The 27,683-nt window shown below is 61.0% G+C and overlaps 1 long non-coding RNA gene across 1 annotated transcript; it reads left to right on the top strand.

Annotated features, from left to right (window-relative positions):
• Positions 1 to 17,593: 17,593 nt before the first annotated feature.
• On the top strand, positions 17,594 to 20,780 carry LOC129146039 (uncharacterized). Its single transcript, XR_008552352.1, has 3 exons — positions 17,594 to 17,743; positions 17,920 to 18,073; positions 20,333 to 20,780. It is a non-coding gene; the product is annotated as an uncharacterized LOC129146039 (long non-coding RNA).
• The last annotated feature ends 6,903 nt before the right edge of the window (positions 20,781 to 27,683 follow it).

The raw sequence follows: 27,683 nt of genomic DNA, 5'->3' as shown, positions 1-27,683 counted from the left end.
GGTCTCTTCTAATCCCTTCCCCAGCACACTGTGAATGGGCAGAATGAGGGGTACCCTGCAAGCCCCAAACCTGCCCACTCTAAATAGGTTCTGTCATCCTCTACATCAAGACAACTTTAATGCATAAGACCTTGAATGGAAAAGAATTTTAATACAATTGGTGCATAATAATTAGCGTGTAATAGAAGAGAAACAATATAGTTTTCAAGTCAAGCATCCGAAGTTACCCACCCCCTCGGGGGCAAATGCCCAGCGAAGCAGGGTGGCCCGAAGCTTGTCACAAGTCTAAGGCACTTCTGGTGGAGACCCACAGGAAGGCGGCAGAAGGCACTGGGCGCATCTGGAAGCAAAGAGAAAAATCAAAAGGAGCGTAAAGGCTGCCATCATCAGCCTCCCACGGCGTCTCTGCGCACGCCCGCAAGCCTCGAGCCCAAGTCTAAGGCCAAGAAGCAAGTGTGGCTGCTGCTTCACTGTCTTCTGGTTCACGTGCTTCCTCCTCCTCCGCTAATCTCCGTCCGCTCCTTTCCTGCTGCCCCCTCAGTGCTTTCACCCGGTCTCCTTTCGCTTCCCTGCGCCCTACTCCGCCCTTCTCCCCCCTCAGGGGGGGCAGGGAACGCGCACTGTCACCGCACCTGCTACAGCGTGGGTGCAGGACAAGGTGCAAGTAAGGCGCGACACGTGTTTTGGAGACTGACCCCAAGGGGCACACCCAGCAACAGCGCCGTCCGCAGAGCTTGTTGCCTTTGCCCAGGGAGGGTGGTGCACGTTGTAGTCCGGAGGAGGCATGGAGGCTCAAAGAGTCCCACTCAGAATGTGTCCATCTGTTCCCCATTCTCTGTTTCTCTCTCTCTCTCTCTCTCACACACAGAGCTGTGCTTGGACTGGGGGTGCTTCTGAGAGGCAGAGGAATGGCGTGTCAGGGAGGGGAACTGCTCTTTACCCCACCCCCCCCACTGAATCAGGGGGGCTTGAGAGAGTTTCGAGTGTGACCACTGTGCGGTCCTTCACTTTCCTTTCTCAACTCGGCAGGCATCTGTTGGTGGCCGCCGTGTGCCACGCCCGTGCCAGGCCCGGCGGGGAGAGCCAGGACCGAGGAGATGATTCTTTGCTCCCACGTTGCTCCCTTCTGGCGCCGGGAGTCGCAGGCACGTGACTGTAGCACAGACCAAGGGGACGCGCGTTGTGAGCAAGGTATGAACACAGCGCTCTGCACACACTGGCAGCGCACAGATGAGCCCGCGGAGCGGGGGTAGGAGGTGTGTGGCCTGTGAGACAGGCCAGGGCCAGAGAGTTCTCTCGCCCTTGCTAAATCCTGCCCCCTCCCTGGAGTGGCTCTTCAGCAAGGGCGCCGCTGTGCCGTGTGTCTCCGAGAATTGCTCAGCCGCACCTGCAAGGGGTTAGGAGACAGGTGAGGGAAGCGGCTGAGGGAGCAGGAACGGGGCCCGAGCGGAGAGCTGTGTGTGGCTGCGCGTGGCTGCGCGTGGCTGCGCGTGGCTGCGCGGGCGTCGGGAGCCGGGGCTTTCTCTTTCGCCTCTTCTGGTAGCCTCTTGGGATGGGAACTGGCAGCAGGCTGTGTCCCGTGCTGGAGCAGAAAAGACCAGAAACCCAGGCTGCGCACGGCCGGGCACAAAGACAGGGGAAGGGCAGGAAGGGAGGCTGTGGCCCCCCAAGACCAAGCCTTGACTCTTCAAGCATTCCTGGGCAGGAGGACGGAGCCCAGCTGTTTTCCATTTTTCCCTAATGCTCCAAAGAAAGAAATCATTTCAATCGGCGCATGAGACATTGAGGTTAGACACATGGATACACTTCCCAGCCATGACCATCAGGTGATGCAGAAAGAAATTGCTTTGGGGGAAGCGGAACCGCCGCCTCCTTCGCAGGCCTTAATGCCAGTCTGGCCCTGGCCCAAGATTACCAGTCAGGGCTGAGTTATGTATTCGGGAAACTTTCTCCTCCTCGTGCTGCCCCTCCAGGTTTGGCGCTCATTCTGTCAAGAAAACAACAATAACCCCAACAACTGCAATAGACTCTCCCCCCCGCCCCCCAGCGTGTCCTTCCTTCTGCCCCTGACAACCTGCTCAAGGAGCTCAGCCTGATGCGGGGCTCAGCCTGCAGAGGGGGTGGCCGAGAGCCCAGAACAGCCCTCCCCGGGGGACGTGCCAAGTCGGGCTGCCATTTCAATTTCCATTAATTGAAGCAACTTGACCCTGATCATTTCAGGCCAGCAGTTTCCTGCCCGCTGGTGGGGAGCACGTGGGGGACATGCCTCCGCAGGTCACTCTGTCCTTCCATCCGCCCGGTGGTGCTGATTCCCAGCCGGGGCTGCAGACCTGGGTCTCCTGCGGCACTTGAGAGGGGAGAAGCCGGCCTCCCACAGGTGCTCCGCCTTACCCCTGGGAGCTCACTGTTTCCTCTCCTTCGGAAGGCCCCCCTGGTGTCTATCCTCCAACTGGATTTTTGTTGTTTTTGCTGCTGTTGTTTTTTTCCCAAAGATTTATTTATTTAAATAAATATTTAAAAAAAGATTTTTTAATTTATTTATGCATACAAGAGCTGGGGTCCAGGCCAGCGGTGCGGCAGGTGAGAGGACTCACCAGAGACAAAGTGGGGCGCAGAACAGGCAGATCCACTGAAATCCACTGCTGAGGGGAGCAGCGGGGAGACAGGAGAGGTCTGCTGCGCCATGCGGGGAGCTCCCTGGCCAGGATTGAGCGCGTGCTGCAGTGGCTGCGGACAGCTCCACAATGCTGAGACTTAACTCCTTGTGCCAACCAGGGAGGCCCCTCTTTGTTCAGCGTTGAGGCACCTGAGGGCTGAGGCAGCTGCGGTAGAACCTCACCCGGTGACACCCGGTGAGATCTTGGGTTGCCGGCTGGGAGAAGATGTCTGCAGGCGGGGTGTGCCTTCCCTCCCTGCAAGGCCAGGCGCCCGGGGCACACTGGCCCAGGGGCCGCCTGTGCTCTGAGTGTGGGTGTGAGACCTTTGCTCTGAGTGAGCGTGAGCGTGAGTGAGGGCCTCCTGCTCCTTAGCCAGCTTGGCCGGGTCTGAGCGTGGCCCCTGGAGGCCGCTGACTTGGCACACTCTTGTTCCCAGGGGTGGCGGCTCCTGGCAAGAGCCTGTCCCCGGGCTGGGGGTGCCCTCCCTCTGGAAGGCGGGGTGCGTGCCCAGGGCGCCGCCGGCGGGTGTGCACATGTGCCCCCACGGCATCTTTTCTGTTCCTGCGTCTGAGACAACCCCCCGGCGGGCACCGCAGGGCAGCGCGGCCCGCGAGGCGGCAGAGCCGTCTGGGCGCCGGGTGCCCCCGCAGCCGCGCCTCGCCCGCGTCTCGGGCCCCGCGTCTTTCCGAGTGTCCTCTGGCTGCGCGCGGGGGGAGGGGGCCGAGCCGGCGCCCAGACGCGGGGGGCTGCGGGGCGGGGGCGCGGCCGGGCGGGGGGGGGGGGGCGCCGCAATCTGTGACTCGGAAAACAGATTTGCGGAGGCGGCAGCAGCCCGGGCGTGCGGCGCGGCGGGGCGGGGGCGGGCGCGCTCTGGCCCCCAGCTCCTCCGCAATCCAATTAAATAACATTTAAATGCATAACCAGCCCGCGCCGCGATGAGGCTGGAGATTGCAGCGGGCGCGACGGCGGCCGCGCGGGCGGCGTTTTGTGGAGCTCAGCGATTCTGGCGGCAATTTCCCCGCTCGGCGCGGCTTTTACGAGCCGGCTCCGGCGCCCGCGCCCGCTCCGCTGCGCCCGCCCGCGCCCGCCGCCCGCCCGCGGCCTCCGGCCTTTGTCTGCGCCGCCCCGGCCCCTCGCCCGGCCCCTCCGCGGCCCTCGCGCGCCCGGCCCTGCCCTCGCCATCTGGCGGCCCCGGCTCCTCCCGCCCTCGCCCCGACGGGGCGCCCTCTCCGTGCCGGGGCCACCTCGCCGCCCCTGCGCCGCCGGCGCTGCCTCGGCCTGCTCGGCCCGCACACCCTCCCCGTGGCCGGCCCTGGAGACCCTCCCGCGGCTGCTGGCCCCGGCCCCGCCGCCCTCGGCCTGCCGCCCGCGCCCACGTGTGCTGTTGGGGGGCCGGAGGGCGGCGCGCACGAGGGAAGGGGGCTCAGAGGCCGAGAGGCGGTGCCCAGTCCTGCGGAGGGCGGTGGGAGCAGCGGCAGGAGGGGCTGCGAGGGCCCCTCCCCTCCGTCCTTTGAGAGCCGAGCGGAGAGAATCACCCGCCCAGGGTCAGGGGCGGAGGATCTCCTTCTCAGGAACCCCAGAGTGTGAGGGGAGGGGGTGTCAGCAGAGCTTGAGGCTCTTCTGATAGGTAGTGTGAGGGCGGGTCCTTCCTGAGGACCCCGGTGCGGGAGGCCCCAAGGGAGGAAGACAGAGCCATCAAGGGGAGCCACGCTGCTTCTCGTGTGGACCAGGGCCCTTGTCTCCCTTCCCCGCACCCCCTTTCTGATCCTGCTCAGACCCCTGGGCATGGAGCCTGCCACCGACCAGACGCTGTGAGCCCACCGGGGTCCTGGGGGGCTGCCTTCCCCGCCAGGAGGGCAGCAGGGTAAAGGCCCTGGGGTGGAGGCCAGTAGGGCTGGAGAGGGAGTATCGGGCGGGGAATAAATGGTGAGGGCCAGAGGGGATGGGAACCCTCATGTAGGGATTAAGTCACCTTCACCCGAGGGAGCTGCAAAGCCATGGGGTGGGGAGCTGAGCAGGGGAGTGAAGTGACATCTGTATTTTATTGGGAATTCCTCCTGCCGTCTTGACACCAGCTTGAGAACTCCACGGCCGAGGCCAGGGAGCCAGCGGGGAGCAGCTGCAGAACCAGGCCAGCGGCAGCAGCAGCCTGGGCCGAGGAGGCGGTGCGGAAGTGGTGAGGGGTGCTCAGGTTCTGGATGCACTTCGGAGAGAGCCAAGGGACTTGCTGATGCACCGGATGGAGGGTGTGAGAGTAAGAGTGGGGTCAGGGAGACCGAGGGACTTGGCCTGAGTGACCAGAAGCAGGGAGCGGCCATGGACTGACAGGGGAGATTCTGCAGGAGGAGCTGGTTGTGGGGGGCAGTCAGCTTTGGACATTTCGGTTTGAGATGCCTGTTAAGCGTCCAAGTCGTGGATGTCAACCGGCGTCCGGCAGGCAGATGGATACACAGGTCTGGAGTTTGGTGGTAAGGTCCAGGCTGGAGACAGACATTTGGGAGTCATCCTTGTTAATGGATGAAGTCTCTGAAGGAGTGAACACAAGTAGAAAAATAAAGGACAGGGTCTCCCTGGTGGCACAGGGGTTAGAGACAGTGCTAGCAAGCTATCGCCAGCGACTGCAGCACAAATTTGATCCCCAGCTGGCCAGGGAGCAACCCCCATGGCACAGCAGACCTCTCCTGCCTCGCCCGCTGCTCCCCTCAGTAGTGTATTTTGTCAGTCTGCCTGTTCTGCTCCCTGCTCTGTCTCTGGTGAATCTTCTCACCCCTGCCCCACACCTCTGGCCTGTACCCCAGTTCTTACATGCATAAATAAATAAATAAAAACTTTAAGAAAATAAAGGACAGCCAGCATTTAAAAAATCAGAAGTTGTGGAGTTGCCATAAAAATAAAAAACCAACAAGACATCCAGGTGAGGATGTAACAAGCTCTTGGCTTGACCATTCTTTCTTCCCAGCCACCCTGCTGGCCAGACCCTCACTGACCTATATGTAAATGGCCCCAGCCCACTGGCCGGGCCTCTGCTTCACCCCCTTCCAAGCTCTACATAACAGTCTGCTCACGGCACCCCTACTCAGGGGCCGCTAGGGGCTCCTGAGCTCAGCGTTCTGGTCTTGGAGTCGAGAAGAGACATGAAGCGAGCAAGGGCCTGAAGGTCTTGGCTCACGCTGACGGCAAAGACAGAGAACCCAGGAGACACAGAGGCTGTTTCTGTGATGGTGCCAGGCCCCAGAGACATAGCTGAGTGCTCTTTACTCCACTCCACGCGGCCTTCGGGGCCACTTCTCAAGAAGCTACAAATGTTTCCCGACTATACATGACACATGCAGGGTGGCAGTGGAGGACTCTAAGGAAACGGCTGCTGCAGTTCTTGCCCTCAAGAAGCTTGAACTAAGGACCCCTAGATAATTTCCCCTTCTTGCTCCATCTCTTCGCTCTCATTCTTCATGACTTCCCAACACCGGTTCTCTTCTTTCCTATTCTGTGTCCAAGGTCTTTCCTTTAAACCTTGCTCCCAATCTTTCTTCCAGATCCTTCCCAGATCATCTTGGATTTCCCTAATCCACCAGGCAGCTCAGGCCCCAAACCTAAGGAACAGTCTGTAACTCTTTGTCATTCAAACCCAATCTCTACGCAGTTCTGTTGGCCTCATCCAAATCTACCCTGAGGCAGCTCCACCCTTGTCCCCACCCTGCAGGCCTGGCTGGTGCTGGTTCTTTCTCCTGCTCTGCTGACACCCAGGGCCTCCCCCCACTTGTCAGGCAGTCACACCAACCCCAAGTCTCTCTGCTTCTTACTAGTCCTGTGCCTTTGAACCAGCCCTGGTCTTGGTCACTGTGCCACGCCGTGAGCTTTCTGCTCCCCTCTCAGGCCCTGGGAGGGTGCTGGGGAGGTTGGGGTTGCCCTCCCTTTGGGGGTATTGAGTGCCCCTGTTGTGGGGGGGCTCTCTGCCTGGAGTTGGCGTGGGAGACGCTGAGCCAGCCTGGAAGGGGCACCAGGAGGGCAGCGCGAGAAGGAAGACAGAGCCTGGGTCTCAGAGGCCAGGAGGCTGCTTTGTTCTCGCTGCTCCTCCCTCCCTCTCACTCGCTGGGCCCATCTTTGGCTCCAGGAGGGAAGGGGTCCCCAGCCCGTCTCAGGGCCTTGAGAGATTGTCCAGCTCCCCTGTTCCTGACCCAAGTCTCTCTCCCATGCTGGCGAGCTGGGCTGGGCAGCCCTCGGGGAACACTGGCCCCTGGGTCAGCACGTCTACCATTTTACCCGCACTGCCTCATGCACGCGTCACACACTGCGGGTGCTTAGTGATGCTCGCTGAAAGGCTGAGTGAATGGAAGGGTGTCTCAGGCGCCCCATTTTCCTGTCGGTGGGGCCTGGCCTTTCTGGCTCTTTAAAACGAGAGCTTTCTCACTTTACTATCCGCTGCCCGCCCAGGGTCTTGTTAGAGCGGAGCAGGGCCTTGGACGGCTGGGCCTGCGGGGAGCCTTTCTCCTGAGTTTCCCGGGATGCATCTGTGCTCGGGTCTCGGATCCCATTTTGAGCAGCGAGGCTCTGAGGAGAAGCATCTCTCCTGCAGAAGGAACCCTCGGCCTGCAATTGAAAAGGAGAATAATGAAAATGGAGAGGGGCTGAGACAGAGCGAGAGAGGAGCTGGGGGGAGAAAGGAGGCCCATCTGCTCTGGTGCCCGAAGCCCCTCAAAAGTCTCAGGGAGCCCGGGGCCCCTGCAGCCTCTCCTGTCCTGTCTCCCCTGTAGCCTCGCTCTCCCCGGGGCCCTGGCCCTGACCTGGAGAGTGTGGACATCTGGACACGCCCGCTGCCTCCGAGCTCCACCGGCCTCCTTCCGCCTCAGGCCTGTGAGTCAGAGGAGAGAGCTTGGCAGCAAACGGGTCTTGGCGCTTTCATTCAATTCCGCAAACATGGCACAGACACCTCTCGGTACCAGGCACTCGGCGAGCAGGAGTCAGAGCGTGTGCCTGGTGGGGAAGGATGATGTGAAGAGCGCAAGAGGCTGGGAGTTGAGCTTGACCTTGGAGGATGGAGAGAGCTTGAAGACGCATGTGGCGCCCGGGAATGGGTGGGGAGGGTGTTCCAGGCAAGATGGGCTGGAAGCGGGATGTTGGGGTGTGCCCCTTGAACCGCAAGACGACTGGCGTCTGGGGGCGGGGTGGGGTAGCCATGGAGGAAGGAGAAACTGGAGTTGCTCCCTAGGACGGCCTTCAGAGAAGGGCTCTGAACGCCAGCCTGGGAGACCTGCACTTGGGGTGACTGGGCTTGTCCTGTGTGCACGAGGGAGCCGTGGAGGGAGTCCCGCGAGGAATGGGCATGTGGAAGAGGCGCTTCGGCTCCTCTCCCTGTTGCCTCACCTGGCCTCCCCGCCCTGTGGACTGTCAGTCTGAACCCCAGGAGGCTTGGTCAGGCTTTGCCCGTGGAGGCTGTGCCTGAGTTCGGACTGAGCTGTGAGTGGCCTCTCTCCGCCCCCACCCCACTCTGGGGAAAATCAGTTTTGCTGTGTGGGAAGCTTTCTGAACTTCTGCTCTAAGTCCAGGTTCTTTTACCCAGGAGCCCCCGAGGAAGGCAAATGATGCTTCATGAAAGGAAAAGGGAGGGCCTCCCCGCTGGAGCAGTGGGTTGAGTGCAGCGCTGTGGAGCTGTTCGCAGCCTCTGCAGCACGGGTTCGATTCCCGGCCGGCCAGGGAGATTCCCACATGGCGCAGCAGACCTCTCCTGTCGCGTCTGCTGCTCCCCTCAGCAGTGTATTTCAGTCAGTCTGCCTGTTCTGCTCCCCGCTCTGTCTCTGGTAGATCCTCTCACCCCCCACACCTCTGGCCTGCACCCCAGCTCTTGTATAAATAAAAAATAAATCTTAAAAAAAAAAAAAGAAAGGAAAAGGGAGAGGAGACTAAGGTCAGATTTTCGTGGCAGGCAGTTGGGAGCAGGTGGCTGGTCTCGAACACTTGGACCCACTTGCTGGTCCAGGACTGCGCCTCCATCCCCAGGTCCACCAGCTCCCGCCACCTCCCAGGGTGTTTCAAGGCCCTGGTGTGGGTGCGATGCCTGGTGCTTGGGAGCTTGGTCTCTTAGACTCCTCCAGCGCTGGTCAGGCCACGTGTCAGCCTCCCTAAGAGCTCACCTGAGTTTTGCAGCATGTCTTTTGCACACGGGCATAAGTGGGTTTTTTGCTGGCTTCTAAGGAAAGGACAGAATTTTGTGCTTGGGGGAGGGAGCCACTCTCTCCAAATCTGGGGTTTTCCCTTGACAGAGATCCAGGGACAGGGATGCCCTTGTCCCCTGTCTCTCTCTTATTTTCTTTTTTAAAGATTTATTTTTTTAATTTATGCAATAGCTGGAGTACAGGCCAGAGGTGCAGGGGGTGAGAGGATCCACCAGAGACAGAGTGGGGAGCAGAACAGGCAGAAGGACCAAAGACACTGCTGAGGGGAGCAGCGGGCGAAACAGGATAGGTCTGCTGCGCCATGTGGGAATCTCCCTGGCTGGCTGGGAATCGAACCGGCGCTGCAGATGCTGCAGACAGCTTCACAGCGCAGCGCTCAACCTGCTGTACCACCAGGGAGGCCTTCTCTCTCTCTTATTGTGCCTCTACCTTCTGCAGGCTAGAAATGGCGCCAAGAGGAAGGGAAGATTCGTTTCTGTGGGAGAGCATGGGGTATTATTTTCATCTGATTTCTTTTGGTTCCTGATGATCCCCAGGCTGATGTGCTAACGAGCAGAAGCAGCCAGGAATGGCCGTCACCTGCATGGTGGGGAGGTGGCTAGATTGACAGGCAGGCAGGAACTTGGTCCCAAAGAGGCTATTCAAGAGTGGGAGGGGGGCTGAAAAGGACTTGGGGGTAGGAAACCACCAGAGACTGTTTCTGCCACATCTGAACTTAGATTTCTCAGCTCTGGCACCAGGACTGTGCCCAGAGCCTTGACCGTCCGCTCTGATTTCAGATTAGACACCTCCCTTCCTGTTCTTCAGCACATGTGCCTGCACAACCTCTGCAAATTTGTTTTTTTTTTTTTCTTTTTTAAGATATACTCACTTATGTATACAAGATCTGGGGTGCAGGGCAGATATGTCGGCGGGGGGAGCGAGGATTCACGAGAGACAGAGTGGGGAGCAGAACAGGCAGATCCACTGAAATACACTGTGAGGGGAGCAGCAGGGAGACAGGAGAGGTCTGCTGTGCCTGGGTCAGCTCCCTGGCCGGGGATCGAACTTGTGCTGCAGTGGCCACAGATAGACTTAACCCCTTGCGCCACCAGGGAGGCCCAACCTCCACAAATTTGTAATGTGAATAGTCTATCTCTGATGTTGATCATGGCACGTAGTAGGTACTCAGTACACAACCTGTGAAAAGTACAGCCACGTCTGGTGCAGGCGAGGAGGTGTGCTAGCTGCTGCCTGGCTTCATGTCTCATCAGTGTGAGAAAGCTTGGGACTCGCTTAAGGTTCCTCTTTAGCCACTGTCCATTCTGAGCTTCCTTTTCAGGGACATTTTGTCACTTGCTTATCTGTTCTGACTCCTTCCCGGGTGCTTTCATGTCCTGTTCTAGGTCTGTTTTCTATGTTGGGGTGGCTCAGGCCTCTGGGGAAAGAGAGTGGGGGACAAACAAAAACCCTGAAGATGTGGTCACACTCTACTTGGCCTCTGCATGCCTTCTTTTGGGCTGCCAGCTGCCAACTGGCCCAAACAAAGCGGCTGCCAGTCCAATGTGGTCGCTCCTGTCCTGCTGGCCTGGGGGTGGGGGGTAGTGCCTGGGGAGGAAACAAAAGCCAGTGAGGAGTTTGGTGAGCAGCACGAGGGAACTGGGGAAAGAGAGAGGACAAGAGAAGACGAGAGGACAGAACGAGTCCAGCAAAGAGAGGAGAGGCCATAGAAGCGGCCCCGGGGAGGCGCCCGGGACCCAGGCCTCAGCTTGTCATCTGTAAAACGGGGTAACAGGGCGGCTGTCGGGAACCAGAGCGCCGGCCTGTGCGAAGCGCTTCAGGCAGTGAGCGCTGTGGTCGCCTGATGAGGAGACTAGTGACACGTGAGGGTAATCCACCGCCTTTGCAGGGTGCTGGGGAGACTCGGGGCTTGTAAAACACTTTATAAATTGCAAAATGCTAATGTTTCAGCTGCTGTTTTTATCACTCCCCCTTGCGGTTCTGTGGCCACTGTCCTGCCTTCATGCTGATGAGGGGGAGCTGACAGGAGGAGGCGTGGGCCCCTGGATTCTGCTCTGCTTTGGGGTCTCTTTCCTTCCTCCCCTTGTTACCCCCCCCTCCCCGTGAGCGGAGGCCAACCCCCTCACCTCCCTGCCGCCTCCTCTGCCCTGGGGCTGCAGAGAGTGTGGAGGCTGGCAGGGGGTGCAGGAGGAGGCCAGGGGGAAGCCAAGCTGAAAATGAAAGCTGGGAGGGGGCGGCAGAGCCGCTCTGGAGTCATGTTTCATGAGGAGACCCGTGCTCATGGCAGCACCAGCTCCATCTCGCTGCTGCTCAGACAGGCTCTCCCTCCTTTGTCTCTGGGCCTGCTGCGTCCTGCTCTCCTTCCTCTCTCCTGCCCCTTCTGCTTTCCCTGGGCCCTTGGTGCCCCCCACAGCCCCTGCTGCTGCTCCACTTCCCTGACCCTGCTCCAGGGCCCGGTTCATTTTCCCTCCTTGTTGCCTGCCACCCCGCCAGCCTGCCATCCAGCTTCCCCTTCCGGGGTGCTCTTCACCTCCCTGCCCCCCTTCCCCCGCTCATCCCTTACCTGCCCCTACACCATCCCTTTCCCTCCTTCTGGCCCTAGGCCTTCCACCTTTTCTCTACCTGCCTGCGTCTGCCTCCCCATTTTTGGCCTGCCTGTCTCCCACTCACCCCCGCGCCCCCCGCCCAGGCCTTTGTCCCTGGTTTCCTTGCTTTCCCTAGCGCTCCTGTCATGCTTGGATTTAGGGGTCACTATGTGGTGGTGCCCACAGGCTTGATTAAATAATAGTGACGACAAGACGGCCAGTGAAGGAGCATCTAGTGCAGGCCAGGCACGTCCCCGCGCTGTGGGTGAGGGCTCACGTGGCCTCCGTGACTGTACCGTGACCTTAGCAGTCCCATTTTACAGACGAGGACAGTCAGACTTGGGGACCTTGAATAACTCACCCCAGGTCTCACGGTCAGTCAGCCTCAGGACTTGCAGGCAGGCCCGTCTGAGGGGCGTCTGTGCTCTTAGCCGTACGAGCCCCCGGAGGGAGGAGCTGTCTTTCCTCCCCCGTGACACCAAACAAGTGTTTTTCCTTTGAACATCATTTTGGTCGTGGCTCCTGCCCACGACCAGGTCTCACCTGCCTCCAGAGCTTACTCTAGAGAGGCTTCGGGGGCCTGACCCAGGCCGTGTACGCAAAGCGTCTCGTTGAAGCATCACGGTGACCCTGCGGAAGCGCCTACTCTCACCTCCGCTTTCTGCATGAGGACTCTGCCCGCCTAGACGTGGCTCTGCTCTCCCCGGCTCCTGGGAAGGCGGACCTGAGGCTCTCGGTCACTGTCGCTAGACCAGGCAGGGGCTTTGAGAAGTTCTCGTGGCCCGCCCCACCCCAGACGGCAGCCGCTCTGTGGCCTGTCTGAGGTGGTGTGTTCTGCCACCAGCCCTGGGGTCTGGCCCTAATCGGTGCCTGAGGGGATTTATTGGCTGCCACCCCCAGGGAGCCAGGGACAAGTGTTTTCCTCTCCAGCCCTGCTGTGCTGCCTCCAGCCCGACAGCACCCTCGTTCCGGCCCATCGCAGCGGCTGATTTACCTCGGTGGCTGGGGGATTTAGCTGCTGTCCCAGCTCCTACTATAAATCCCCCAGCAAATAACGGAGCTCTGCATCAAAGCGGCCGACAGGGGAGCGAGTGAGAGCAGATGGTGCTTTGGCCGTGGCATGGAGGGCAGGGCAGCCTGGGAAGGCTCCAGGTCTTCTTGTCCACCTCTGGTTGCAGGCCAGGCTGCTCCTTGCTCAGGCCTGCAGGGTCCCCCTCAACTTTCAGAGGTTTGACTGCCCCAACCTGGTACCACCAGGCTCTCAGCACCAGCAGGTTCTGGTGAGGTCTGGTTTTCTCCCTGCGGACCCATCTGAAGTCTGTGTGCTGGACATCCCCAGAAGAGAATTGACTCCCCCCCGACTCCTGGTCTGGTTATGCTTCAGGGGGTCGAGCATTGCTTCGTTTTCTGGGGTCTCATTTGGCACATATTAGACATAGGTTCTGCCCTCTCAAGAGAGGCTGCACCTGCAGCAGGAAGCAGTAAGAACTTTCCAGCAGGAAGGGGTGAAAGACCCCAGAATGTAGGTGACCTAGAGTGGGGGCTGACGGAAACCTCCCAAGTAGGCCAGAGTGAGGTTAGGGAATTCCCCAGGGGTGGAGGTACTACCTAGAAGTGAAGGGGGTGATGGTAGCCATGGTCAGAACCCCAGAACCTTCCACATTGTGGCTCAGTCTCAGGAGCTCTATGCGGCTGCCCAGGCGAGGCCGGGCAGGGTCCCCTACAGTGCCTCTTGTTTTTCGGGCTCCCTTCTGACCCTTCTTTCTCTGATCTCTGATCCTCCAACATCTCTCTGCCCCCCTCCCCCCGCCTGCCCCCTCTGCCCCGCGTCCTCATCTTCCCGCCACGCGGCTCTCTCCTCTCGCTCCACTGCCCCGTCCCTGGCGTGGGGCTGGGCTGCAGATTGGGGCTCTGGTTCTGCTCCCGGACCCTTGCTCCGCCTGGAGCCTGTCCCTGGTGTCCGTGCCATTTTGTTCTGTGCTCCTCATCCATCTTCCCCGTCCCCCTGCCTGCCCCCCGCCACGGCCGCCTCCGCCTGGGAGATTACAGACACTGAATCAGCAGCAGCGCCCGAGCGTTCTGCTGACAGGGGACTTCTGCCTCCGAGGGCTCCTTGGTGGGATCAGGGCCCCTCCTGGGGCCTGGGAGTTTGGGGGCGGGGGAGGGAGGCTGGAAGAGAGCAGGTGGCGGCAGGGGGAGGTGAGGGCTGAAGGTAGGGGCGAGAGGAAGGGGTGGGGCGGAGGAGCGGAGAGGTGGGCCGGAGGAGAGAGGCTCCGGAGAAGGGGCTGGAGGGGAAGATGGAGGAGGAAGAGGAGAGAGGGCGGAAGACGGGAATCAGGGTGCAAGGGGGGTGTGGAATTAGGTGGGGATGGCCGGTTCACCAGCCTGCAGTGACCACCAGGCCCCGCTCCGCTCTTCCCGCCCCGATGCCACCCAGGCAGGCCCCTCGGAGCCCAGTTCCTTGGGACCGGGCTGTGGGGTGCAGGTTGGGACCCACCGGCCCCGGGTTTGGGGCTCTGTCTTGCGCCTCCCTCTCCTCCTCACGTGGCGGTTTGTACTTCATCTTGTTTGCGGGGCGGCTGGGCCTGCTCTCGGGGTTTAATGATCTGTGCCATTATTTATAGCTTTGCGCGCCGAGAAACACACTGAATTTATCGCTTGCTTCTATAAATAACCCTGGCAAACGGGTGCCCAGGGAGGAGGGCGGGAGGGGGAGGGAGAAGCAAAGAAAGGAGAGGTGGGGGGGAGGGCAGGGGAGGTCTCTGTGGACTCAGTCCCCAAAAGGGGTGAGGCGTGAGCTCAAGGACAGGGAGCAGGCGGCACTGCCCCGTGTGGTCGCGTCGAGGGCCGTGTTGGCCTGAGCGGGGCGCGCTGCCCTGGCAGGAGGGGGTCGTGGTTGCGTGTTTCCGGGGACTGTGAGTTGACTGTTTGTCTCTGGTGCCAGGTTGGTGGCAACGAGGTTAAAGAAGCACCGGGCACAAAGGCGAGGCTGGTCCACAAACGGGTGTTCAGTGGGGCGGAGGGGCAGGAGAGCTAGATTCAGGCTCTGTTCTCCATGCTGGGCAGACAGGAAAAGACCGCAGTGAGGCCCCCCCACTTCCATGGCAGAAATGGCGCGAGGAAGGGGTGAGGGGGAAGCTGTGTGTGAACCTGTCCGTGTGTCTGGCCTGGCCCCGGGACTGCGGAGGCTCTTAGTGTCCTCTGGTGCAGAGGCAGGTCACCTGCTGCAAGGTCCAGAGGGAGACTGCCTTGGGGGCTGGGTGGGTGGAGAGATAGGGGTGGGGGTTGTGCATTTGGCCTCTGCACCCCTCCAAAGGACCCTGCAGTGGAGTCCTGACCCGGGGTGGGTGTCGGGTGGCCTGGGTGGGATGCCACCCCTCAGGCTGCCTGCCTAGGCCAAGTCAACGCCCAGGGTCCTGCTAATTCTACCGCCCCTGCCCACCCTCCCCGGCCCAGGGCCGCTGGGGACAGGTCCTGGCATGGGAGCCTGGGTGCCGCTCAACCCCAGGGCCATCTTCCTGCCCCCTCCTCCTCCTCTCCCTCCTCCCAGCCCGCAGTCTCCAGCTCAGCACTTCCACGCAGAAATGGCTGCAGCAGCGATTAGCTCTGGGAAGTGCTCTGCATCTCTAATGAGGACATTTGCATATATAACGAAGAACCTTCACAGGTGTTGGAGAAGCTGCCCCTCCTCTCCTTTCTATTTCTTTTCCCCTGCCAGCTGCCGCCCTGACCTGTGGCTCCAGGGGTGGGTGGGGGAGGCCCTGCCCGCTCAATTGGGTGATGTGCTGAGGGGTCTCGGGCGCAGGCAAGTGGCTGGGGTTCCCCCCTCTGGGTTGGAAACAGGCAGGTGAGGGCCCAGGACATGTGCACGTAGCGCGCAGAAAGGTCAAGGTCAACACGTCCACCTCGGCCCAGAGCACCGCAGCACGGTCGCGGGCCCAGGCAGAGTATGCAAAACACGTCCCAGGCTGCACCCACGCACTGCGCCTCGAACAGGCTGCCCGAACACGCTCCTTCACGCGCCTGGCACCGGCGCAGGCAATTAGAGAGCCGCGCACCTGCACCGGCGCTCCCTGCCTCCTCCGGGCCCTCCTGCCTCCTCCCGGCTCCCTCTGAGCCTAACCGCTGTGCTGCTGCCGCTGCTGCTCAAGGAGCCCCAGCTCCTGTGCTGAACACGGCAGCCCACCCCCAGGCTTATTCAGATCTGGGAAGCACACAAGAGGCCACTTTCCTTAAAAAAAAAAAAAGAAAAAAGAAAAAGAAAAAAGAGCAGGCAGGCCCTCGCGTCCTGGATCAGAGGCGTGGAAGGGGAAGAGAAAATGCCAAGGCCAGGGCCGCTGGCAGGGCTGTGGGCTGCGAGCTGGGGGAAGCGGAGGGGTGTCTCGGGAGGAGCAGAGACTGGGGGCTCAAGTCCTCACAAGGTCATTCTCAGGTTATCCCCTGCAGCCCTCTACTCAGGCTGCAGACTAGCCAATCCCCAGCCCCGAGGGCTCCCCCCGCCCTCCTGTTGGTCCTGCCAAGTCACGTGACACGCCCCCTCTCTGGCAGCTGCCCCTGATGATGGATGCAGCTGCTAGGCTGTACCTGTTGGGGGACAGGGACCGCACAGCTCCTAATTACCTCCTTCTGGAGCGGGGCTGGGGGCTGGGCGGTGCGCTGCCTTCCCCCGGCTCCGCTGGGGCTGGGCCGAGGCTGACATCTGAGCTAGAGCCGGACTTGGAGGCAGGCCTTCCCTGAATCGCGCTGGGGTGATGGAGGTTTGGGGGGTACGCTGGCCTGGGGAGCAGAGTCAGGGGATAGCCTCTGGAAGTCTGAGAGAATAAGGACACATCCTAGCCACGACATCAGTGACCTGGGAAGCTGGGATAGGACTTTGAATAAATGACCTTTTCCCAAGTCCTTCCCGCTGAGGACAAGAGTCTAAATGTCAAGGAGCCCCCCATCCGTCAGGGACCCGAGATACACTTGAGTCAAAGACAAGTGTGGAGGTGGAGGTTCGGAAGGCGCCTCAGCAGGCAAATCAGAGCCTCTTCCTGCCCCGCGGGAGGCTCATGGCAAACAGCTGCAGCAGGAGGCTGGCGCCGCACGGCAGCAGCAGCGGAGGAGGCAGGACGGCCTCCTGGACGGGTGGGGGTGACCCTGAGCTAGACGTTCCGGAAGGTTGTCACAGATCCGTGTGGGAGGCTCCATATCAGAACTGAAGAGGGCAGAAGCCCCCAGGCTTCTCCAAAGGGGCCCGAGGCCTTGGGGCATACACGGAGGCAGGGGGACCGCTGCAGCGTTCTTCTGGTCCCTGGAGCCTGTGAATCCCCAAATTAGAATTCCCAGGGGTGTCAGGCAGGGAAGCAGGGCGAGGTGAGCAGGGCCGTGGTGACTAGCGCCATCCCCGGGGGCCAGCGAGCGCCGTGGTGTGCCTGTGACAGTCGCGAAAATAAAACAAAATCAAGAGCTGAGCCCATCCCTGCGTGCGCCTCTCCTGGGTGCCCCCTCCTGTCATGCACGTGGTCTCACGGGCGGAAGTGCCCTCGCCAGCAGTGCCCCCTAGCCGCCCGCCCCCCCCAGCCCTTCTGCCCTCCCCTCCCCGACAGTGCCCTGCCTGGGGCCCTGGAGTGTTCACGACCAGCGTGAGATTTAGGGAAGCGTCAGGTGAGGAGATGCTCACCCTGTTGCCGGGCGCGTGTCCCTGTTTCTAGGGGGTCTCTTCACGTACATGCTGGGTGCAGGGCACGCTCCATGTCTGGGGCAGGTGGCAAGCACTTGCCCATTCGGAGCGGGTGGCGGGAAAGGGTGGAGAGCCAGGATTCGTCCTCTCCCCCAGAGCCCACCGGGGAGGCTGTGTGAACCCGGCGTCCCGGCTCCGGCTGTCGATGAGCCGCACACGTGCGTCTGTGTGGGCGCACGCGCGGGGCCGGCCCAGGCGCGCCCCTGGGGACAGCACAAAGACACGCGCGGGCTGTGTGGCTGCGGCTATCCCCAGGCACCGGCCCCGCCAGCGCTTCCCGGGGAAATTTCCTAATGAATCTCTCTGCGTGGGCTCTCCTGCCCCAGCTGAAATCCCGCCATGGTGCACCAGGCCCTGGGGTGAGGCTCCGACTCCCTGGCCCCGCTCTGGAGGTCTGCCCAGCCGGGGGCACCACAACCCCCTTGCAGGGGTGTCTTCCTGAAGGAAAAGGGGTCCACACTTGCGCATCCTCTTCCTCCTGCTCACCAGGCCAGTGGCCGCTTCCCACTCACGTCTGTCCTGGTTTAGACCCGCCTTCTCCAGGAGCCTTCCTGAGTGCCTCAGTGCACAGCAGCTGCCCCCTAACATGCTGTCCTCGGTGTTTGGAGGGTAAGTCTTTCCATGGGTTGGGGAGGTGGGCCCCACCCCATCTCCCCACTTCTGAGCTTTCAAGGCAGGGCCGACATGGTGCCTGGCATCTGTGTGAGGAGCCGAGTGCCTGCCGAGGAAGGGGCATCCGTCTGGAGTGGGTCAAGTCCTCCATCTGGCTCTTCCCGGCCTTGCAGCCCCAGCAAGCAGCTTACGCTCTCTGGACGTCAGCTTCCCAACTGCACCCCAAGGAGCTGGGACCCCTGCTTTTTGATTCCATGTTTCTGTGGTGGTGAGGACGGAGACAGACATCCGCAGACAGATACGCAGCACGTCTCGTCCAACACAGAGGTGAGGAGGCTGGGCAGCAGCTAGGTCAAGGCGATCAGACTCCAGGGTCCACGGACGCCCCCACCCAGGGAGAAAGCAGACGGACGTCAGGGCTAGACAGAGGCACGTGACCTTGGGCTTCTTCCTTGACCTCGTGGACTCTTGGTTTATTTATATGGAAAATAGGGTTAATGTTGCAGGCTTCGCTGGGGGCGTTACAGAAGGTTAATGTTGAAGGAGATTAAAAGTAGACGCTTAATTCATGTACAAGGTACATATAGGGGCTCAATTACTTGGGGTGTTCTGTCTTGGGGTGTTCTGTCCCCTTCCCTTTCGTTTCTCCTCATGTGGACCCTGTTTCTTCTCTCCTGGATATTGCCCTGGAGAACCCACACTCCTCTGCTCACATCAGCCCATGGCACGTGGCCTCAGGCCTCAGCAGGGTCTGAGCTACTGCGGGAGCCTGGGCGTGGCCACCTCGGGGCGCCCCCCCAGCTCCTCTGGTGGAGCGGCTGAGCAGTGCAGCCCCTCAGCAGTCGCCCATGTTCTTGACTCCTTTGCCTCCAGGACATCCTGCCCCCCCCCCCCCCCCCCCCCCCCCCGTCTGACCCTGACCCCCGGGATCTCTCCCAGCCTGAGACGCATCCCCTTTCCTTCATCACCCTTCCCTGGGAATCTTGAGGCTACAACTGTCCACAGAGGTCGGGAAAATTCCTCAGCAATGTGAGGATGGGGGCGGACTCTTGAGTGAGGGAAACCCCTGTCCTCCATGCTAGGCCTCTGGCTGGCTCACCTTCATTTCCCAGGGCCAGGGTTGGCTGAAGGCCCCAGAGTGCACGCCAGGCCCTTCTCTCCACCTGACCCGACAGGCAGGGAACTTTCTTTGCAAGGAGCTAAGGGGACCTGGAGTACCGGCGGGGGGCTGCGGGGCAGGCTCCTCAGCACCCCCACTCTGCTCTCCAAGGATTTCTGGGCTTCCAGACTCTGCAGCGGTTGCTTGTTGAGGGCGGGGGGAGGTTTATTCCTGCTGACGCCTCTCAGCCCAGGGCTCTTGAGGGAAGAGGGGATGGGCTGTGGGAAAATTGAGGGAGAGGAATGAAGCCGGGCTTCGGAAGGAGGGGCACTGCTCACTTTCCCCATCCTGGAAGCGGCGGAAAGTCTCTAGTGAGAGTCCTCTAGGGAGGACGAACCCTCGGGTACGGCCAGGGAAACCAAGAAGGGGAAACTGACGGCCGAGAAGGGTCAGGAGTCTGTGAGGGTTCAAGGCTGGCGGGAGCGAGAGCTAGAAGGCCCGAGGACACAGTGCCAGCCTGGACTCGTGGGCGCCGGTCTGGCAGTGAGCGCGGGTCTCTGGGTATTGAACAAGGGTGTGAGGGTTAGCACTGAGTCACTGTGTTTCGTTTTATGACTGGGGCTGCCTCTGCTTTTGGGAGGCCCAGAAAAGGAGGCGGACTTGGGCAAAGTCACACAGCGCCAGCCTCGGCCCAGGGGCTGGCCTGAGCCAACTTTCTCGGGCTCTCGGGTTCCCAGCCGCTCTTGATTATGTCTGTATGGACATTCCCCTCGATCTCCCATGCTCCCTCCCACCCCTTTCCCCTAAATACTTATATGTGAACTTTGACCCCAGGATCTGCCGGGTGGGGGGAGCATTTTGGGAAAACATGCTCGAGTCTTGTAAAGAATTCCAACAGCTTGCAAACAGCCTGTGCTAAATTGCCCCTTCCAGTGAGAATTAAGGCAAATGTCTGTTTTATGACCATGTTTTCATGGGCTGCAGCGATGGCAGGAGTCTGATGGCTCGGAGCTTGGGCGAGCTGAGAGGGCAGAGGCGTGTCAGGAGTGGTTCCACCTGGATGGGCAGAGCTGCCTTTATGGAAGCCCTGGGGTCCACCCTGCACCATCCCTCCTCCGCCCCACCCCATCCCCACAGTCTCCCCAGATTCCCTCTTCTCCTGGGGCTGCTTGGCAGAGCGCTGGCTTTCCCTAGGCACTCGCTTTCCAGAGTGCCAGTGGGGGAAGCCCTGAGGTCACCCCGGCCAGGAACTTGGTCTGGGGTCCCGACACCTTAGTTTCACCCAAGTCCTCTGGGATTGCCGCTGGGACGAGGAGGGGGAGCTGCACAGGCTCCAGGCCAGGCCAGCCCCCCGCCGAGTTCTCGCCAACCTCGCGCGCCTGCGTGTTTTAGTGTTCTGTGTGCGCTTGGTTTGAAAAGCACGTCTAAGGCGATGATGATGGAGCAACCATCGTTTCTGCTCTAACCCCTTCACTGTACAATTGCAGAAACTGAGGCTCAGAGGGACCACGTTGGCTTGAGTGACTGGAAACCCGGGCTCTCCCTCTGACCAAGTCTACATGCGCGTCCTCATCTGGGATATGAGACGACCAGACTACATGAACTCCGGGTCCATTTCAGGCCTTGAAGGCCGAGGTGAATAATATGTGACAACAACAGCGTGTGTTTGCTGGCCCCCAGAGTGTTGGGTCCTCTGCGTTGGACATTTTCCATGGGTGATCCTGTTTAAGACTCAATAACTCTTTTATTTTTGCATAAAAGAGCTGGGGTATAGGCCGGGGGTGCAGGGGGTGGTGAGAAGAGTCACCAAAGGGGCCTCCCTCGTGGTGCAAGGGGTTAAGATGCAACCAATGAAGCTGTCCACAGCCACTGCAGCATAAGTTCCATCCCTGGCCAGGGAGCTACTCACAGGCGCAGCAGACCTCTCCTGACTCGCCTGCTGCTCCCCTCAGCAGTGGATTTCAGTGGATCCACCTGTTCTGCTCCCCACTCTGTCTCTGGTGAATCCTCTCAGCCCCCCTCTGGCCTGTACCCCAGTTCTTGTATACATAAATAAATAGGTCTTTTTAAAAAAAGTCACCAGAGACAGAGTGGGGAGCAGAGCAGACAGGGGAGACAGGAGAGGTCTGCTGTGCCATATGTGGGGCAACTCCCTGGCTGGGGATCCAACTCAGGCCCTAGCAGTGATAGGGCTGAGACTTAACCCCTAGGCCACCAAGGAGACCCCATTACTATGCATGAAAAAACTAAGGCGCAGAAAGGATCAGTCACTAGGCACAGGTCCTTAAACGCCAAAGGCAGAACTTGAACGCCTCTGGGCCTGGGGGCTCAGTAACACTAAGGGGCAGAATCCACATAAGCAGCCTCTGCCCCTGGGGCTTGTCCTGCTGGCTCAGGCCTCCCCAAGCTGTGAGTATGATGCTGGGGCACCCCTTGGAGAAGGGGGCTGAGGGGTGGAAAGGGGCTTCTTGAAAGAGGCTTCAAAAGGCTGAGAAGAGCTAGTAGGCTTGTTATGGGGGACACCAGGAAGCTATAGCTAGGGGTTCTTGATCGGGGCCGTGACTGTATGGCTTTACATGAAATCCCTTCCCTGCCCTCACGCAGTGGCCTGGCCACCTGGAGATCCTGCAACTGGCTGAGCCTCCCTCCCCCACCACATACACACACACACACACACACACACACACACACACACACACACACACTGTCCCTTCCACCCTGTTATTCCAGCCTCTCCTTAGAGGCGTCTCTGCCAGAACTAGATGTCGGAACTGGCTTCCTCCTCAGAACACAATTTATGGTGACATGTCGGAGACTCTGTTTTAATGAAGTTGCAAAAGTAGGTTAATGGCCTGTGGGTGATTTTCACCCCCCTCCCCCTGCCCCACTCCACCCCTGGGCGGTTGAATGATGCCTCTCCCAGCATGACGTAGAGTCGGAGGCTCTCAGGCCTGGACTCGGGCCGCACACAGCTCTTCCTGGGCCTCCCACCCTGCTCCTCAGCCCCCTCCTCCCTGCAGCCAGGAGGTGCTCAGTGCCTGATCCCTCCTGCTGTGCCCGTGGCCCAAAAGGTGCTCCCAGGGCTGCCCCGAGAGAAGGAGCTTGGCATATCTGAGTGGCAGGGAGTAGGACCAGGCTGGGGCGGCAGGGGCCCTGAGGAGGAGGAATCTAGAATTAAGCACGACAAACTCCTTTTGGATCAGAGAAGCATGGAAAGGAAACTGCAGAACTCTGCAGCTGATGCAAGTACTTGGGGAAGAACTGAGTTTTGGGGTGTCACTCTAGTTGCTGCCCCTGCCTCTCTAACTTGTCTCTGTAAGCCCTGGTGCTGTGCCCGGTACAGGGCATCCTCACAGTTTGCCGAGTGAAGGATGGAATAAGAGCCGCAATGATCTCTCCTACCCCGGATCTCTGCAGGCAGAGTCACCTGCTCCTGGTCCTACCCGGGAGCCCCTCCCTCCCCGCTTCTCTGCCCAGTCCTTGTCCCACACGCCCATCTCCCATGATTAAACTGTAAGATCAATTTTTTATTTATCTGCCTGGAACCAGAATGCGAGCCTAGCATCCCTGGTAGAGGAAGGGTCTGGGTCTGGGTCTTTCTCCCCAAGATTCTGCCCTGCCTTGGCAGCAGTCTAAGAATGAGGCGGGAGCTCAGAGCCGGGTTGTTGTTGGGGCGCAGCCTGGGAGGACACTCCGCTGCTGGCCCCTTTCCCTGGCTCTTCCTCCCTGCAGAGCGCCGGGGGCACCCAGCCTCTGGCTTGTGCGGTCACGCCCAGGGGAAGCCAGCCCTTCGCGATGAACAGGTGAGGCTGTTGACCAGGGCTGGGGGCCCCCAAGATGGGCTGGAACAGGGCCTCAGATCACCCCTCTGACCCAGGCCCCCTCTGTCCTCTGTCTCGTCAGCTTTATTTTACAGAAAGCTTCCTTCCTTTGCAGAGCCCAGGCAGCAGGCGGCGGCCTCACTGTGGCACCCCTCATAGTGGCACCCCAGCGAGCCCCTGCCAGAAAGACCAGGAGCCCTGACATAATCTCTAAGGGCGCTCGAGTAGTACCCCAAGCCCTACATCAGAATCCAGAATAACACTCAAAGCCCCCTCCCTCGTGGCACCCACACCTACCTGGCCGCTGCAGGGTACAGTGTGGGCCCGGCGTGGTGCTGGAGCCCGGACACAGGCTCCCCAAGGACCCCTCAGCCTTTCTGCTCCCACAGTCCTGTCTGCACCCAGACCGCACCCCCTTCTCACGGTCTCCGAGCCCTCACTAACCTGCTCCCCATTCAGGCTTGTTGTGGCAGAGGGGAGCCTGGGTTGGGTGCAGCTGGGCAGAGTGTGGAAGGTCAGTCACAGTCTGGTAGAGGAACCCCATTGCCAGAATGTCCCAAGGCTCCTGGGGAACCTGGAGGTTAAATTTTGGGGGGTCCTGTCTGAGTTAGGCAGCTGTGACTTCTCTTCCACTGGGTCCCAGCGGGAGGCCTCCTTTATCTGAGGTGCAGGGGAAGGGGCCTGGGGGGAGCAGCAGACCAGATGGCTCCCAGAGGGCCAGGGAAACCCAGAAACCACCATAGTTTACTCCTGATGGGGGGATCCCGAGCGTCTGCAGAAATTACCAATGATGAAGAGTCAGGACTGCTGGGTTCCCAGAACCATCAGAACCACGCCTGTGAGGGTTACACACACCCACTGCACCAAGCGGCTTGGGTCTGGGCCTGGATGGGTAGAGGGGAAGGACAGTTCAGAGGGAGGAGCACAGACTCCCCCCCTGGTGTGACAGGAGAGGAGAACACAGCCAGGAGTTGATCAAGGAATGGGAGGGGTTGCTCAGTGCAGGGAAAAACAGGAAAGTGGAATCAGCAGGAGGGCTTCCTGGAGGAGGAGGGTAGGTAGCAAGATTGGAAAAAGGCGGGAACAGAGCTAGGGAGGGCTCTGTGCCTCTCACGAGGACCAGGGCTACTTTTAAGGCTGCGAGGCAGAGCTCCTGGCCAGGCCGAGAGAGCCCGCTGTAGTCGCCAGGATGGAGTCTCTGGGTATAAAGTTCTGAGTGTGAAGGCGGAGTCTGGAGACTTGGGGACTCCAGACTTTGTCCTTCACCCTTGACCTTGAGTCATTTACACGCTCTTCTTGTGCCTTCTTTTTCGAATCTGTGGAAGGAATAAGAACATCAAGCATTCTTTATTTTTATAAAAATTCTAGTGGGTGAGAAGCCACTGGGAGGGGCTGTGGGGCCCAGATTTAATGGGTTTCAGCAGGGGCACCCTCCCCCACGCGTGCCAAGTCCAGTTCTGATGGGGGTGAGGACAGCAGCCCGGGCCAGGCTCTGCCGCCAGCCGGGCCCCTCCGCAGGCCTCGCTTTCTCTACCTGCAGAACGGGGGAGTCGAACGGCATGTCTGGGGTCCTTCCCGCCATCTAGTATGTGTTCAGTCATCGCCAAGGTCCTTGCAGGAAGGGGAGATGGTGATGCCGAGCAGCTTTGCCAACGTGCTCGCGAGGGGAGGGGGCAGGGGCTGCCGGGCAGGGGCCGTCGCCAGTGTCCATCCTGCCGGACCCGGGAGGGAACCTCCGGGAGCCTGGGTGGGTGGTGCTGTCCCTCCCTGCAGCGCCCAGGACCATTCCCTCCCCCTGCCAGCCCCGGCCCCAGGCTCTGGGGATCAAACCCTGCCGGGCCTGGGCGGGGCTCGCAGGGGCAGGGCCGAGAGGGTGGGGGCCTCCCTTCCGCGTGGCTTGGCGCTGGAACACAGCAATTACGCGGGAGGATTTATGTCCCTTTGCCTTTAATCGGAAACTCCGTGTCAAGAAGAAAAATTTGCACTGTCCTCCGGCCCGGCTTCCTGCTTTATCATTATTATTGGAGGAAGGTTGATTTGGAAACTTAAAGAAAAGTGGGGTTGGGGGTGGGAGGCGCGGGGCAAGGGAGGGCATGGGGCAGAAGGGTGACTTTGCTGCGTTTGCCATAAACAGGGGACACGGGGCAGGGCAGGGGCTCGGGTGCTGGGGGCTAAGTGAGAGGAGGCCAGAGGGACACTAGGGCGGGGGGGGGGGCTGGGGTTCACAAAGACCAGGAGCATCCAGGTGTTGGGGACACCAGGAGGGAGAGATGGGGTGGGCAACCATGGGCGAGAGCCGGAGGCCGGAGGGACTTGGGGAGAGAGGAAGAACTGGGGACCAGGTGCAGGGCAGGGACTGCTGAGGGACACTGGGGGGGAGGGTGGAATAACCAGAGGGGACACCCTGAGCTCTCAGGGGATGCTGTGGGAGGGGGAGGGTGTGGGTAGCCAGAGGGGGCCCCGCAATGGGGCAGAGAGAGGCTGGGAGGCATGGAGAGAGGCATCCGGGGCTGGGAATGAAGAGGGGGAAGCAGAAAGAGTAACAGGGGCCGGGGCTTGTGGGGCGCTGGGCCAGGGCCTGGAGCCGAGGCTGCCTACACCTGCCCCATGTGGCCAGCTCTACCTGGCTCACCCAAGACCCATGGCTCCTGGTCTCCTGGGAAGAGGGTGCTGGCCTCCCACAAAGCCCCCAGTTGCCCTTTCTGCAGGGGGTTGCTGTCCCCCAGGACACGGTGTCGTGACCAGGAATGCACAGCAGGGCCCACGCCCCCGAGGACTGGACAGAAGCCTGCGCTCTGGGGAGGGGAGGGACCGGAAGAGAAGCCCCCTTCGGCCATCTACCTGTCTCAGTGCCCCCGTATCTTGGATAGAGGCTCCTTGTCGTACCTGTTGTCCCTGCTGTTCTGGGCTTCCATCCTCATGTGTGGAGAACGTGCCAGCTCTGGCATGGACGCCCCCGTGGGCCTCAGCTCTCGTGTCCGTGGCTTGTGGCCAGCGACGGTGACGTGGGGAGTGTGGTCCAGAGCCGTCCTGAGGGAGCGTGGCCAGCGTGTGGGGGGCCTGCAGGGGGCCCCGTGTCCATCTGGGGGCTGGGCCTAGTGTGTGCGATCTCTCGTCTACACAGCATGGACGAATTCCCCCCTGCATCTTCATGGACCTCACCCCGCCAGAGCCTGGCTGAGGGTTGCCCTTGCTAGGGGCGGATGCTTGGCACAAAGTTGCTGACTCGCCCTGGCCCCACAGAGCATCCCGGCGGCAGCTGGGTGACACGGCCCCATGATGCCACTGTGGGCCCTGAGGATGGTCCCCGGGTCCCCGCCCTCCCCTCCTACTCCAAGGGCTTCACACGCAGCCCCCACCCCTGGGGAGCGTCAAGTTTGGGGTGCTCAGTGGAGTGACTTGGCTCCCGACCCTCCCGCAGCCTGGGCCTCGCACACCTCCTCCTTGGCTCAACTGAGGTTTTACAACCGTTTACGAGTAATTTCTGCCCATATATCACCGGAGATATACAGCCAGGCAAATATTAGGGACCCGAGCAGAGGTTTTAAAGGCGAGTTTTACTGCTGCTGAAAGGGGAGACAGACAGCTGGCGCTGACCTGCCTCTCTCTCGCTCGTGGCCGGGCGGTGGCAGCACGGACTGGGCTTCTGCTGGGAAGGCGTCTGCGAGGCCTGAGCGTGCGCTGGCGCCTCGGTGCCTGCCGGGGGCGGGGGTCCGTTCTTCAGAGACCCGGGGGCACGCGGGATGTGTTTGTGGGGCTGCCGAGGACACAGAGGTCACAGCCTGGCTTCGACAAGGGCACCCTCTCCGAACCCCGGAGGGGAAGACACCACAGAAACCCGGACTGAAGTGAGAGCAGGCAGGTGTGTTTCCACGCGGGCCACGGAGAGAGTGTGGCCTCTGGCCGGGGCGGCCCGGACAGGCTTTAACAACCGGACCTGAACGAAGAAGCCTCTGGCCAGAGGCAGAGCAGGACACGGGCCTCTGGCGCGGTCACGCTGGAGCCGGGCCGGCCAGGCCCGCGGCGCTCCTCTGCTGCTCCGGGCTGGGCCCGCGCGGGCCCTGAGAGGCTGCGGCGCCGGGGCGAGCGCGGGGGAGAGGCGCGCCTCCTCGCTGGCGGCATATGGCGAGAAGATGTCCCGGGGAATCCTCGCTCCTGATTTAAGCGGCTCCGACAGCTTTATGGCACCTCCTCGAGTGAGCCCCCAACAACGGCCGTTTAACTTTTTAGCGTCGTTTAACGCTTAGGCTCCGGCGGACAGGCAGGCCCCCCGGCCCCAGAGGCAGCCGCACTAAATCAGGACACTCTGAGGCCCCGATAAATAATTTTTACAGGGCACACAGCCCATAGATCAGCGGTGGGGGGAGGGCGGCTGTGATATTTCAGCGACTGTCATATGGGACTGCCCGGCCGGGTCGTCCACGCCGCAGCGGGCCTGAGGCCGCCGGCCGGCTCCGGGGCCCTCTCCGCGGGACCCACGCCTCCGAGGCCCAGCCGCCGCGGGCTGCGCCCCCTGTCCCCCTCAGCGGGGCGAGGCTGCCCGGTCCAGGCTTGCCCAGCCGCTGGCAGCGGGGAGGGCCGGGCAAGGCGGGCGGAGGGGCAGAGAAAGAAGTTCTGTGGCCAAAGTCGTTGGTTCCCCAGCCCGCCTGCAGCCGGAGGGCCAAGTGGAGGAAAACTTCGGGAAGGTTCCCTGCCGTTCTTTTATGGGACAGAAGCGGAGATGGAGAGCTGGGGCGAGAAGGCCGGGTGGGGACGGGGCAGCGAAACGAAGCTGGGAAGGTTGTGACGCCTCCGTGGAAGGGGGAGCCAGAGGTGGGGGACCGAGACCCCGCGCACGCAGCGCCCTCCCACAGCCGGGGGCTTCTCCCCAAGACGCCCCGAGCCAGAGACAGGGGCAGTCTGGAGGGGCCGCCTCGCCCCGGCCTCGGGGTGTCCTCCAAGGGCTCGGCCGGCGTCCCTTACCCTCCCGGTGCCCTTGCCCGGCCCCGCGGCTGTGAGACCCTGGGGTTTGCGGGGA

This window comes from Talpa occidentalis, unplaced genomic scaffold (assembly GCF_014898055.3).
Source record: "Talpa occidentalis isolate TD23 unplaced genomic scaffold, MPIMG_talOcc4v2.1 talOcc4.16, whole genome shotgun sequence".
NCBI lineage: Eukaryota > Metazoa > Chordata > Mammalia > Eulipotyphla > Talpidae > Talpa > Talpa occidentalis.
Note: the sequence above shows the minus strand (reverse complement) of the source record. Positions and strands in the feature narration are given on the sequence as shown.